Raw genomic sequence first — 11,752 nt, forward strand, 5'->3', positions numbered from 1 at the left:
GCTGCAACCTGAAGGGCCCTGAGAGGGTGAAATCTTTGCCTCCAGGAAGGAAGCCCTGGGGGTACTGCTGTATTCTGGAGTGGGGACAAACTGAGAGACATTAGAGGGAACAGAGGGCATGTCTACACTAGGAGATTTTTATTTTGAAATAACTTATTTAGAAATAATAACTCCTAAAATAACTATTTCTAAATAGCATGACCACACTACAGGGAAGCCTCGAAATCAGTCCGAGGCAGGCTCCCGTAATGTGGATATGCTACCTCAACTTAGAGCCTCAGGAAGCACTGGGAGTAATTACAGTAGAGTCCTGATTATCTGACCTTCCGGTATATCCGACATAGTCATTCAACATGCTATTTACACCTCCATGCATCACATACCGCCATGGTCGTAGCTTTGTTTGTTCCTCTGCACCAGTGATTTATGTTTGTGCTGTGATTGTGTTTCATTTTTCCAATTGCGTGTTCCTCTTACTGTAGTATAATTTTATTGTTTAAGGAACACGGCATATGAAAAGAGAAAAAAAATGGTCCCTTCCATTGAACAAAAACTTGAAGCATTAAAGAGAATAGACAAAGGCGAGTCCATGCTAAAAAATGCATCTGAACTCGGTGTGGGGTGAATTACAGTTGGTGACTGGAAGAGGAAAAGAAGGGGGGGTATGTCTACACTACCCCACTAGTTCGAACTAGCGGGGTAATGTAGGCATACCGCACTTGCAAATGAAGCCCGGGATTTGAATTTCCCGGGCTTCATTTGCATAAGCGGGGAGCCGCCATTTTTAAAACCCCGCTGGTTCGAACCCCGTGCAGCGCGGCTACACGGGGCACGAACTAGGTAGTTCGAACTAGGCTTCCTAGTTCGAACTACCATTACTCCTCGTGAAATGAGGAGTAACGGTAGTTCGAACTAGGAAGCCTAGTTTGAACTGCCTAGTTCGTGCCCCGTGTAGCCGCGCTGCACGGGGTTTGAACCAGCGGGGTTTTAAAAATGGCGGCTCCCCGCTTATGCAAATGAAGCCCGGGAAATTCAAATCCCGGGCTTCATTTGCAAGTGCGGTATGCCTACATTACCCTCCTAGTTCGAACTAGGAGGGTAGTGTAGACATACCCTGAGTTAGAAAAGTGGTGCTCTGATTGACCCTCAAGTGCAGGACTGAAGGACAGAAAAATGATGAAAAAATGTGAATATGAAAAAGTGAGTGAGGCATTGTTCTTATGGTTCACACAGCAAAAGAGTGCCTGTAGTAACGCTACTGGTAACCACAAACTAAGACTCACATTTATTGGAAAGGCAAAAAACCCATGAGCTTTCAAAAACATAGCACCTACTGCTCTACCAGTTTCATACAGGAATCAGAGGAATGCATGGATGGATTCATCAATTTTCCAAGGCTGGTTTTTCAATGAATTTCCTCCTTCAGTAGAACAATTTTTGAATTTGCTAAACCTACCGAGGAAAGCAATCCTTGTCATTGATAATGCGCCATCTCATCTGCATGAGGATAAACTGATCAGTGGGGACATTAGAGTGATTTTTCTTCCTCGTAATATCACCTCGTTGTGTCAGCCTATGGACCAGGATGTGCTTGAAGCGTTAAAGAAAAAATATAATCGTAAGCTTTTAACTACGCTCATTGAGGCGATAGACGATGGAAATGGTATGCTAGATAAGCTAAGGACAGTGAACATATAATATGTTATTTATTGGATTGCACAATCCTGGGAAGAGATTGAACCACAAACTCTGGCAAGATCATGGAGAAAGTTACTTTCAGAAGATGAAAACATACAAGAAATGGTGCAAGAAAATTGTGATAACCTGCTACCTTTGTTACAACAAATTCCAGGCTGTGAAAAGGTGAATGATGATGATATACAGGAATGGATGGAGAAAGACAAGCAACAAAAACTGACTGACCATGACATAATAGCTCTGGTGAATCGGGATGACAATGACAATGAAGATGAAGATACAAATGACATGACAAAACTAAGAGAATTAGTCATAGCGAAGGGGTCAAGGCTCTCGAGGCGGCACTGGCTTACGTTGAACAACAAGGGGAGGCAACTGCTAGTGATGTTATGTTATTGAGACGCTGGTGTGACCTCGCCGCAAGAAAGAGAAACAAAGCTGGAAAACAAACTTCAATCGCTAATTTTTTTAAACAATAACTTTAGCGTTTTGCCATACTGCATACTAAATGTTCTGTACTCTATTATGTTAGATGTTCTGTAGAATAATAAGTAATAAACCTGATTTCATACCAGTTTCTGTATTATCCGACATTTTTGTTAATCCAACCACCCCTCGGTCCCGTTTAGGTCGGATAATCGGGACTCTACTGTACTCTGAATGACTCTGGGGAGTAGTTATTTCAAAACAGCAGCAGTGGAGCATCCATACCACCGCTATTTCAAAATAACTATTTTGAAATAAGTTATTCCTTGTAGAATAAATAACGGGGAATAAATAACTATTTTGAAATAACAGGTTTGGACAGTCTACTTGTTATTTCAGAATAAGTGGAGTCATATTGAAGTAACTCCCTAGTGTAGACCAGGGCTTAGAAAGGCCCTATTGTAGTGGTACCCCAAAAGGGGTCTGTTTTATTTTGCACGCAGACTGTGTGAGACTTGCTGGTGGGCTGAGTCACCAAAGAGCCTCTTTAAACACAGAGGCTGTGTTTACACTGGCAACCTTTTCCGTAAAAGGGATGCTAATGAGACACTTCAGAATTGCAAATTCCGCAGGGGATTTAAATATCCCCCGTGGCATTTGCATTTACATGGCTGCCGCTTTTTTCCAGCTCGGGGTTTTGCCGGAGAAAAGCGCCAGTCTAGACGCGATTTTCTGGAAAATAAGTCCTTTTCCGCAAGATCCCTTATTCCTACTTTCAAGTAGGAATAAGGGATCTTCCGGAAAAGGGCTTATTATCCGCAAGATCCCGTCTAGACTGGCGCTTTTCTCTGGCAAAACCCCGAGCCAAAAAAAAGCGGCAGCCATGTAAATGCAAATGCTGTGGGGGATATTTAAATCCCCCGCGGAATTTGCAATTCCGACTGATCTCATTAGCATCCCTTTTCCGGAAAGGGGTGCCAATGTAGACACAGCCAGAGAGAGTGCAAGAACCCACACTCAGCCTGTGTGTGTGTGCAAGAGATGAGTGCAACCCCATTACTGCAAAGCAGAGTGATAGACAACACGCATATCCCTGTTTTGGCACCAGACTGCCTTGACAGAGAGTACATCAACAGAAAGAGCTACTTTCTCTATGGTTATGCAAACACTGGTGGATCACTGAGGACACTTCACTGACATCAGTGTGTGCTGGTCAGGGAAGGTGCCATGATACTTGCATCTTTAAGAAAACAGGACTTTTCAAAAAGCTGCAGGCAGCGACTTTCTTTTCTGACCAATGGATAACCACTTGGAATGTTGAAATACCAGTACTGATGCTGGGTGATCCCTGGTTCAGAAAGCCATACACTAGCCATCTCAACAGCACCCAGGAATGATTCAGCTACCAGCTCAGCAGGTGCAAAATGACCATTAACTGTGCTTTTGGTTTACTGAAGGGTCACAGATGTTGTTTTACTCATAATGTTGGACCACGGCAATAAAAATATTCCTATGGTTACAGCAGCCTGCTGGGTCTTGCATATAATATATGTAACATGAAGGAGGGAACATTTCTGCTGAGGGGCAGGGGCTGTCTGCTGAGTTTGATCAGGAAGACAGAAGGGCTATTAGAAGATCTTGATGTAGAGCTATATAGTTCATGGAGGCTTTGAAAGAGCATTTTAAGAGTGAGTCTCCAATAGTATTTTGTTGTAATGTGCTCTATCTGACCTTGCTTTTTTTGTGGCCTATTCGGAATTGTGTGGTGCTTGCTGTACATGCAGGAATATAACATTGTCAAAATAACTATTAATTTCGTTTGTGACTTATTCTGAGAGTTGTATATCATTGGCAGTAACAAGAAATTAGCTGCTTCCAGAGCTGCAAAGCACTCAGTAGCTGAAGCTGCAAACTAACAAAGATGAATTATGCTTTAAATAATATACCTTAATTTTGTAAAAGAATTCAGTGCAAAAAACATGAAATTTTAGAACAAATATAAATAAGACTTAGTTATTTAAGAGAACAGAACCTATGAAGAATATTCATGACCATTTCAACTCCACATTCCCCAACTGTGGATTTCACAGGTCCTGTGATTGTAGCTGTGTTAGTCTTTAATGCTGCCAAGTGTGGAATGGTAGAGATAATGCAGAGACCCCTAATACCACATGGAATATTGACAGGGGTATCTAGGGTCTTTAAAGTGACACCAGACTCCATGTTTTTTGCTAAACAGCTAGAACTCACATGGTCATGTAAGGAAATAGCTTGTTTTAAAGCTGGTTGAGTTGATGCAGAACTCAAGTAGAATGAGGGCTTATATTTGTAAAATAAAAATCAAACTTCAGCATGTTAATCCTGAAATATACTGGCTCTTCTCCTCTGGTTCCAAACTATGACTGATCAAATCAAGATTCTCACTGACAGCAAATCTGGAGTAACACTATGGAAATTAGTATCTGCTTCTGCTCTTCTTTTACTTGTGTCAGGTTTTTCTACAGTCACTGATATATCAATATTTGCTGTTTAGCTGTTATCTCTTTATGCCATTTATCACTTTCTTTAAATGTTGTACCACACTCCATTGAAAGTATAAAGTTTCATAACACTTACCTGTTTTAATGTACTTAACCTGTTTTATGTCTCTTCTCTTCAGTCAACCATGTCTGTTTCACTTCATTCTAAATTTTCTTCTGCATCTGAGTACTGCCAGATGGGTTCAGAACTGCTGCTGCTGCTTTTCCCTCCCACAAATTGCATAAGTCTCATAACATCTCCTCACTGAGCTTAGACCCCTGTTAATATGACAGGTATATATACGCTGAAGGTGGCTGGATTCCTTTGTGACTCTTTATATATTTCTGATCTGTTTTTATAATAATTCTTAAAGTGTCCAGATTTACTTTTACCCTCTGTGTGTGATATATTTGTTTGTCACTTTATTAGTTTAGAACTTTTCCTTTGTATTTTCACTAAACTTTACCTTTATCAGCCTGTAACCACTTTTCAGCCTATAATGTCTCCAAGCAGCTTGGACGGAATAAATTCTTATATTTAAAAAATATCTCCTAAATTAGTTGCCACTCATTCCAAATTCTCCTGGTCTTTTGCAGGCATTAGAAAAGCAAATATATGATGTAATGTTTACAGAATTCCCTGGGTCATCTAGGAAAATGGCTTCTTTTCTGGACTTGATTATGGTCAAACTGGTATCAGGAAGGAGAGCTAGAACAGTTCTGCGGGTGCTTTGTGGCCAGAGATGCTGAAGAGGAGGAGTTTATTCCAGTTCTCACTCTCTCTGGCTGTTTTAAGTATTTATCCACAATAACAGTAGGAAATAACTCTCTAGTTCAGTGGTTATGGCACCCACCTGGGAGGTTAGAGCTCCTGGATTCAGCCCCCTTGGTTTAATTGATCTTTATTCAGAATACAACAATTTCAATGAAGAGAGGCTCTGGGCCAGAGTTCCTTCAATGTCCCACAGGTCAGTGGTTAGAGAACTTTCCGGAAGGGTAGGGTTTGACCCTGGGTCTCCTGTCTACCACTGAGGAACTGAGGTCTCTCACATACCAGGTAAATATTCTAGCCACTGGACTAAAAGTCAGAAGGTGCAGTCTAAGCCCTGGTCTACTCTACGAGTTTAGGTCTAGGTTAACTGTGTTAGGTTGGTTTTCTAAACAATGAGTGTACATTACCAAGCCAGTGCCATAGACTTGAATGGCGGTTAAAGTCAGTTTCTGTACTCCTGCTTGAAGAGAGGAGTAATACTAAATTTGACCTTGCATGGTTGTCTTTGGGGTAGTGTAGATGCAATGCTTTCAGAGTTGATGTACTTGGACTCCAAGAGCTGTTCTGCAGTTTCCTAATGTGGCTGCTGTGGCCAGAACTTTCAACTGTGTTCTCCCAGGTGCACAGAAGAAGCCCTGGGAAAATTTGAATTTCATTTGCTGTTTGGCCAGCATGGCGAGCCCAGCAGCACATCTTAATGTGAATGCCCCAGGTTGCAAATGAGCTCCAGCATGGAGAGTTCAGGAGATCCTGCATCTGATTGCTGTGTGGAGAGAGGACTCTATACAGGCAGAACTCCGATGCAGCAGAAGAAATGCTGTTGTCTATGGCAAAATCACACAGAGTATGGTGGGAAAAAGATAAAGTAGGGACACCCAGCAGCTCTACATAAAAATAAAGGTGCTCAGGCAAGTGTACCAGAAGACAAAAAGAGGCAAACAGATGGTCTGGTCAGAGCCCCACACATGCTGCTTCTATGAGCAAAATATAAGGATAATGACTTTTCAAACAAATTGACACCTGGAGTAGCAAATTCTGAATCAAGTGGTTGAGGGAGAGGCAACTACTGTAGTACACATAAAAATTAGGTAATATCATCCATGGTTGATATGTTTACACCAATTCTTTCCATCTATTACATATTTTAAAGAGTTTGCCTGTTTGATCAAGAATTCCCCCTAAATGGTAAGCGCTAGAACCATCAAATTCAATATACAGCTTCCTCATAATTTAAGAGACGTAAGGGTTTGGTTATGCCAGGAAAACTGGATGTGCCTGGAATGGGATTGCATCTCATAAAATCAAACAGAAAAGAGACAGCATCACCAAATCAAGTACAGTCCTCAAAAATAGACATAACTGAGTGAATGTTGAAAGAGACTGAACCAAGATGAGCCAGAAAAATAGGATGAACCTTGAATAGGATTGCATTTCAATAAACCTTACACACACAAAAAAGAGAGATAAAATTGAAAAATTTGGAGAAGTGTTCTGTTTTGGTTCTACCGGGCAAAGCCAGATGCATCTGCTAGTTCAAAATATGGAGAATATTGAAAATCCCATAATTAATGTTTGCAATATAGCTGTAGCTGTCAGTCCCAGGATACAAGAGAGACAAAATGGGTGAGGTGATATCTTTTATTGGACCATTTTCTGTTATTGAGTGGGGCAAGTTTTTGAGCTACACAGAGCTCTTTCACCAACAGAAGTTGATCTAAAAAAAGATATTGCCATCAATCTTGTCTCTCTGATAGTCAAGTAGAAACTGTGGTCAGGTTAACATCTCTCATACAGGATAACCGGAAAGCCACAGAACAAAATAAGGAAAATAAATGTGTAAGTTACTAATTGGAATTGGTAGAACTTTTCCCCTAGTGAAAACATTAAGTAGCCAGTCAGACTTTTTAATGTTTTTTATTTTGATTTGTACACAATGGCTCTTAGAAAAAAAGGAAATGGGATCAGTTTATTTTAAGAAATTCATCCAAAGTGCCCTTCTTCAGTTAAGAAAACTAAGTAAATAAAAATGTTACTGAAAGTGAAAGACAGGAACTTGGATGTCACGTGAATTGAAACTGAAGAAAATTATTCATATGAACCCCTAAAGCAGTTGAGTTCTAAACAACCCTTCTTACAATCCAGTGAAATCTGCCTTCAGTAATTACCCAAAGAATTATTGAAAATTTGTGTACTTAATAGAGATATTCTTTCAAGCTTGAGAAAAAATGTCCCAAAACAACATAGCAATTTTGAACTGGTTGTTCAGGGGGAGTTCCACTGGAGGTGGGCTGTTTAGGTTTCATGATGTTCAATTTTCTGCATTTGTCTTTTTCTGTCTCAAAACCAGAAAGCTTTCTCGGTACATACACACAAAAAGTCCCATCTATTCCTGCTGCTTCTTGTTCCACTTGCAGTCACAGTCCCCTGTGCGTAACTGTGGAGACAATGCCAGAAGCAAAGGATTATAACAGCAGGTGGGAAAGGAAGGAAACACTTAAACAGATCTACTTCTCATGTTGAAGTCTGCTTTAGTTAAATTATAACCATCTGAAGAAGAAACTGAAAATATCCTTTGAGAGAGAAGTTTTGTTAGTCTCTAATGTGCCACAGGGCTACTTGTTGTTTCTAAGCAAGCTGAATGTTGTAGCTTAATGATTAATTCTTCTGATATGGTGCAGAGGGATTAGCTGCATTACCTGCTCTGTGTGAAAAGGACATTTACCCCTGGGCCTCAGGGACAGAGGGAAGGTGACTTATACCTTTGCAGTTATGGGGCTGCAGAAGCTGTTTTAGGCACTGGGGCGGAGGAGGGTAAGCCCTACTAACACTCCTATTATCACAGCCCATATGGGGATAGCAGGAGTAGGAAACGTCTTCTATGCTTTCTCCCCCTCCCCCCCATTCTTAGTTTGAGGTGGGGAATGCTGCTTCTATGAAGGTAGTGGAGAGGCTTCCTAAACCTGGGATACAGCCAGGAATACATCTCCTTATCCTTGCCGCAGCCTGAAAAGGAATATTATTCCTAGGTCACTGCACAATTGCAGTTTGTGCCATAGACCTTGAAGTTCATTCCCTACCTGCCTTTTAGATACAATCATTATCTAATCTGCATGCCACTCACCATCACAGTATCTGAACATTGCACTTGGAACTGTAACTTCTTTGCATTTACTCCTCCACCTGAAAGGTTTTCACTCATGTACTGTTTGGCAGGATGCAGCCACTCCTCAACAGACACTATCACACACAATCAGGTTTCACCGCTGGGCCATCAACAATGGATGCAGTCTATATCCATCTAGGACTGGCTGATCTGCACTGAGAATTTAGCCACTTATATCACAAGGCAGGTCAACACTTCAGCTTGTACAGTGTCCTGGAGTGTGTCCCTCAGACCTCGTAGGGTCTCATCATCTGGACTGACCCCCGTGTTTACTAGAAATCCTAACTATTCTGAGATCCCTTTTCTTGTCACCCCACTTGCTCAACCCACGACCTTAGTGCAGTGTCGAGGTCCCTTGGTCCTCAGCCCCCAGCTTAAAGTGCCCGGTTAGCTGGAGAGAGGTTGTCAGCATTGGAGAGGAGGGGGACCTGGGCCTGCCCTCTCTCCAGTCCCAGGACCCTAAGAACAGGGAGTCCTCACCTGTTCGGCTGGTGGGGATTCACCCTTTAACTCACCAACCCATGAGCTTCTGTGTGCCTTGTCCTGGGCCGCTTCCTCCTCTCTGCCTGGCTCAGCTCCTCGTGGCTTCTGCCCAGCTCCATGGCTCCTCCGTCCAGTCCTGCAGCTCCTCTGCCCAGCCCCTCGGCGGCTCTGCCCAGTTCAGCGGCTTCTCCTCTGTCTGGCCCTTCGGCTCCTCTAGCCAGCCCCTCAGCTGCCTTGACCTCCTCAGCTTCTCCCTTCTCCTCGGCGTCCGGCACTCTCCTTTTGAAGAGCCTGAGCCTGTTTGCTCCTCCACTCCCCCCCCACGTCTGCACCTGCACAGATGCTGGGAGACTTCGCTTGTCGGCAGGTGCCTCTGCGCTTGCGCTGGGAGCAGTGCCTGAACAAGCTCCACACAGCCACTGCTGCCATGGGGCTGCCTTCTCCCCGCCGAGCGCCTCTGTGGGGTCTTGGCAAGTGCGGGCGTCAGCGGGCTCCGGTGGCAGGGAGCCCACCACCCCGTCACATACATAAAGGAGCAGGTGTCTCAGATGATCTGCTCACTCTGGCACCCCATCTTCAACCTTGCCCGGTGAGAAGTCTCAGAGGGGTAATCTGTTTCGGCCAAAACAATGAGGAGTCCTATGTCACCTTAAAGACAAACCAATTTATTTCAGCATGAACTTTTGAGAGAAGGAACCCACTTCAGCAGATGCATATGTCACATCTGATGAAGTGGGTTCCTGCCCACCAAAGCTTATGCCCGAATAAATTGGCTAGTTTAAGGTGCTATGGGATTCCTTTTATCTTCACACTGGTACCAAAGCATGTTCATGGCTTTTGCTGCATTTCTGAACAAGCTTGAGTGGATGGAAGGGATGCATTCTTGTCACAGCAATTTTCTGTTCAGCCAATGACTGGGTATTAGGACTTGCCGTACCACACGTTAGAATCAAGATTGGTCAAGGAGTGTTCGCTGATCAAGATGATGATGGAATTGCTGTCTTGCTTCTGAAAAAGCCAGAGAACACCAAGGGCATGTCTACACTAGGAAATTATTTCAAAATCACTTATTTCTAAATAAGTCCCGAAACAACTATTTTGCAATAACGTGTCCACACTACAGAGGCAGGCTTCCTTAGCCCTGGTCTACACTAGGGATTTCAAAATAATAAGCGGAGTGTCCACACTACCAAGCGTGTTATTTTGAAATCTGTACTCCTGCTTTCGTGGGGGGATAAGCTTATTTCGAAATAGTTATTTCAGGAGTTATTATTTCAAATTTAGTTATTTTGAAATGATTTTCTAATTTAGACATGCTCTTAATGTGGATGCCCTACCTCGACTTAGAGCCCCAGGAAGCACTGGGGAGTAATTACTTTGAATTAATCTGGAGAGTAGTTATTTTGAAATAGCAGCAGTAGAACATCCACACTACCACTATTTTAAAATAACTATTTCAAAATAATTGTTATTCCTCATGGAAAGCAGGAGTTATTTCAAAATAACCAGCCTCTTTTTTCAAAATAACGAGCTTTGTACTGTGGACACTCTGCTTGTTATTTCAAAATGAGGGGAGTTATTTTGAAATAACTCCCTAGTGTAGACCAGGGCGAAGAGTTGTGATTCAAGGTTAACAAGTCATTTGTTGCAGACTGGAAAGCTCATTAACATGGTGCATATTCCTAGAGAAAAGAATACTACATATGATGGGCAGTGAAAGGATTAAATTTGAATCTGTTCTGGTAACTATGTGTACACGTTTTCTTTTAATTGTAAATTCAGCTGTAAGAAGGGAGTGAACACTTATAACCTGTTACATTACACTTCAGTTGTTTTTGTCTCCTCATTTTTAATGTAAACAGAAAATGTTTTACTAATACCAGTCAAAAACTGTTAAAATTATGACAGGAATACAAAAGGAGTAAAGAACGAAAAATCAGTAACAAACAGGTGTGTTGAAAAGTAGGCTTACTAGTGAACACAAAAATAGACCATTCAGCCCAATGCTTTTTTTGGGACTTAAAAATTAAACATGTTGGGGGGAAATCTCCTGGCCTCCCAGCCCTCCTTAAGCCTATCCTGAGAGATGCAATGACCGGACAAAGCCAGAGAGAGGGACTCAGATGATATTACCACATCCTCTGGCTTTGGCTAAAGCCCCAATGTCACCTGCAATGTTGGATTGTGTCATCCCTCCCCCCATTGTTACAGTCTATTACTTCCCTATCTCATTTCTTTTCATTCCTATCCCTCTTTGTTTGCCTTCTGTCTAAGAGTCTGGCCTAGCAAGTCAATGCTTGTTTTGCAACATTGCTGTAAGCTGTGACCAGACAGACAGCTCATGCAGTGCCCTAAACAGGCTGATGCCAGTATAATCTTGCCATGTGGCTAAATGGACAGTATAATCTTTTGAGTGGCTGAATGGACAGTGTGCTGTGCTTGAGTTTTTCCAATAGCAGGGTTGTGAAAGAAAGATAACACTAGAAACAGAAGCTGCATCTTCTTTCTTTTCCGTACTGTTCTTTCCCCATTGTGTGTTTTTCTTGCTTTGATTTCTAGAAATGAAACAGATCTAACAGCAACTGGTCCAGCTCATATCAACAAACTTCCTTCCCACTACCCCAAAAATAATAGTCATAACTAATCTAAACAAACAAACAAACCAATCTGTGAAGCAACATCCTTTTCCTT

General features: G+C 42.2%; 1 protein-coding gene across 2 annotated transcripts in view; it reads right to left on the bottom strand.

The window, feature by feature from the left end:
- The window catches only part of GHR (growth hormone receptor), a 208,044-nt gene extending 203,143 nt beyond the window's left edge, over positions 1–4,901 (bottom strand). For both annotated transcript variants that reach the window (XM_075932500.1, XM_075932494.1), the window contains exon 1: positions 4,741–4,901. The gene's annotated coding sequence lies outside the window, so the exon portion shown is untranslated. The remainder of the gene's footprint in view (positions 1–4,740) is intronic.
- Between the last annotated feature and the right edge of the window lie 6,851 nt (positions 4,902–11,752).

This window comes from Pelodiscus sinensis, chromosome 6 (assembly GCF_049634645.1).
Source record: "Pelodiscus sinensis isolate JC-2024 chromosome 6, ASM4963464v1, whole genome shotgun sequence".
Lineage (NCBI taxonomy): Eukaryota > Metazoa > Chordata > Testudines > Trionychidae > Pelodiscus > Pelodiscus sinensis.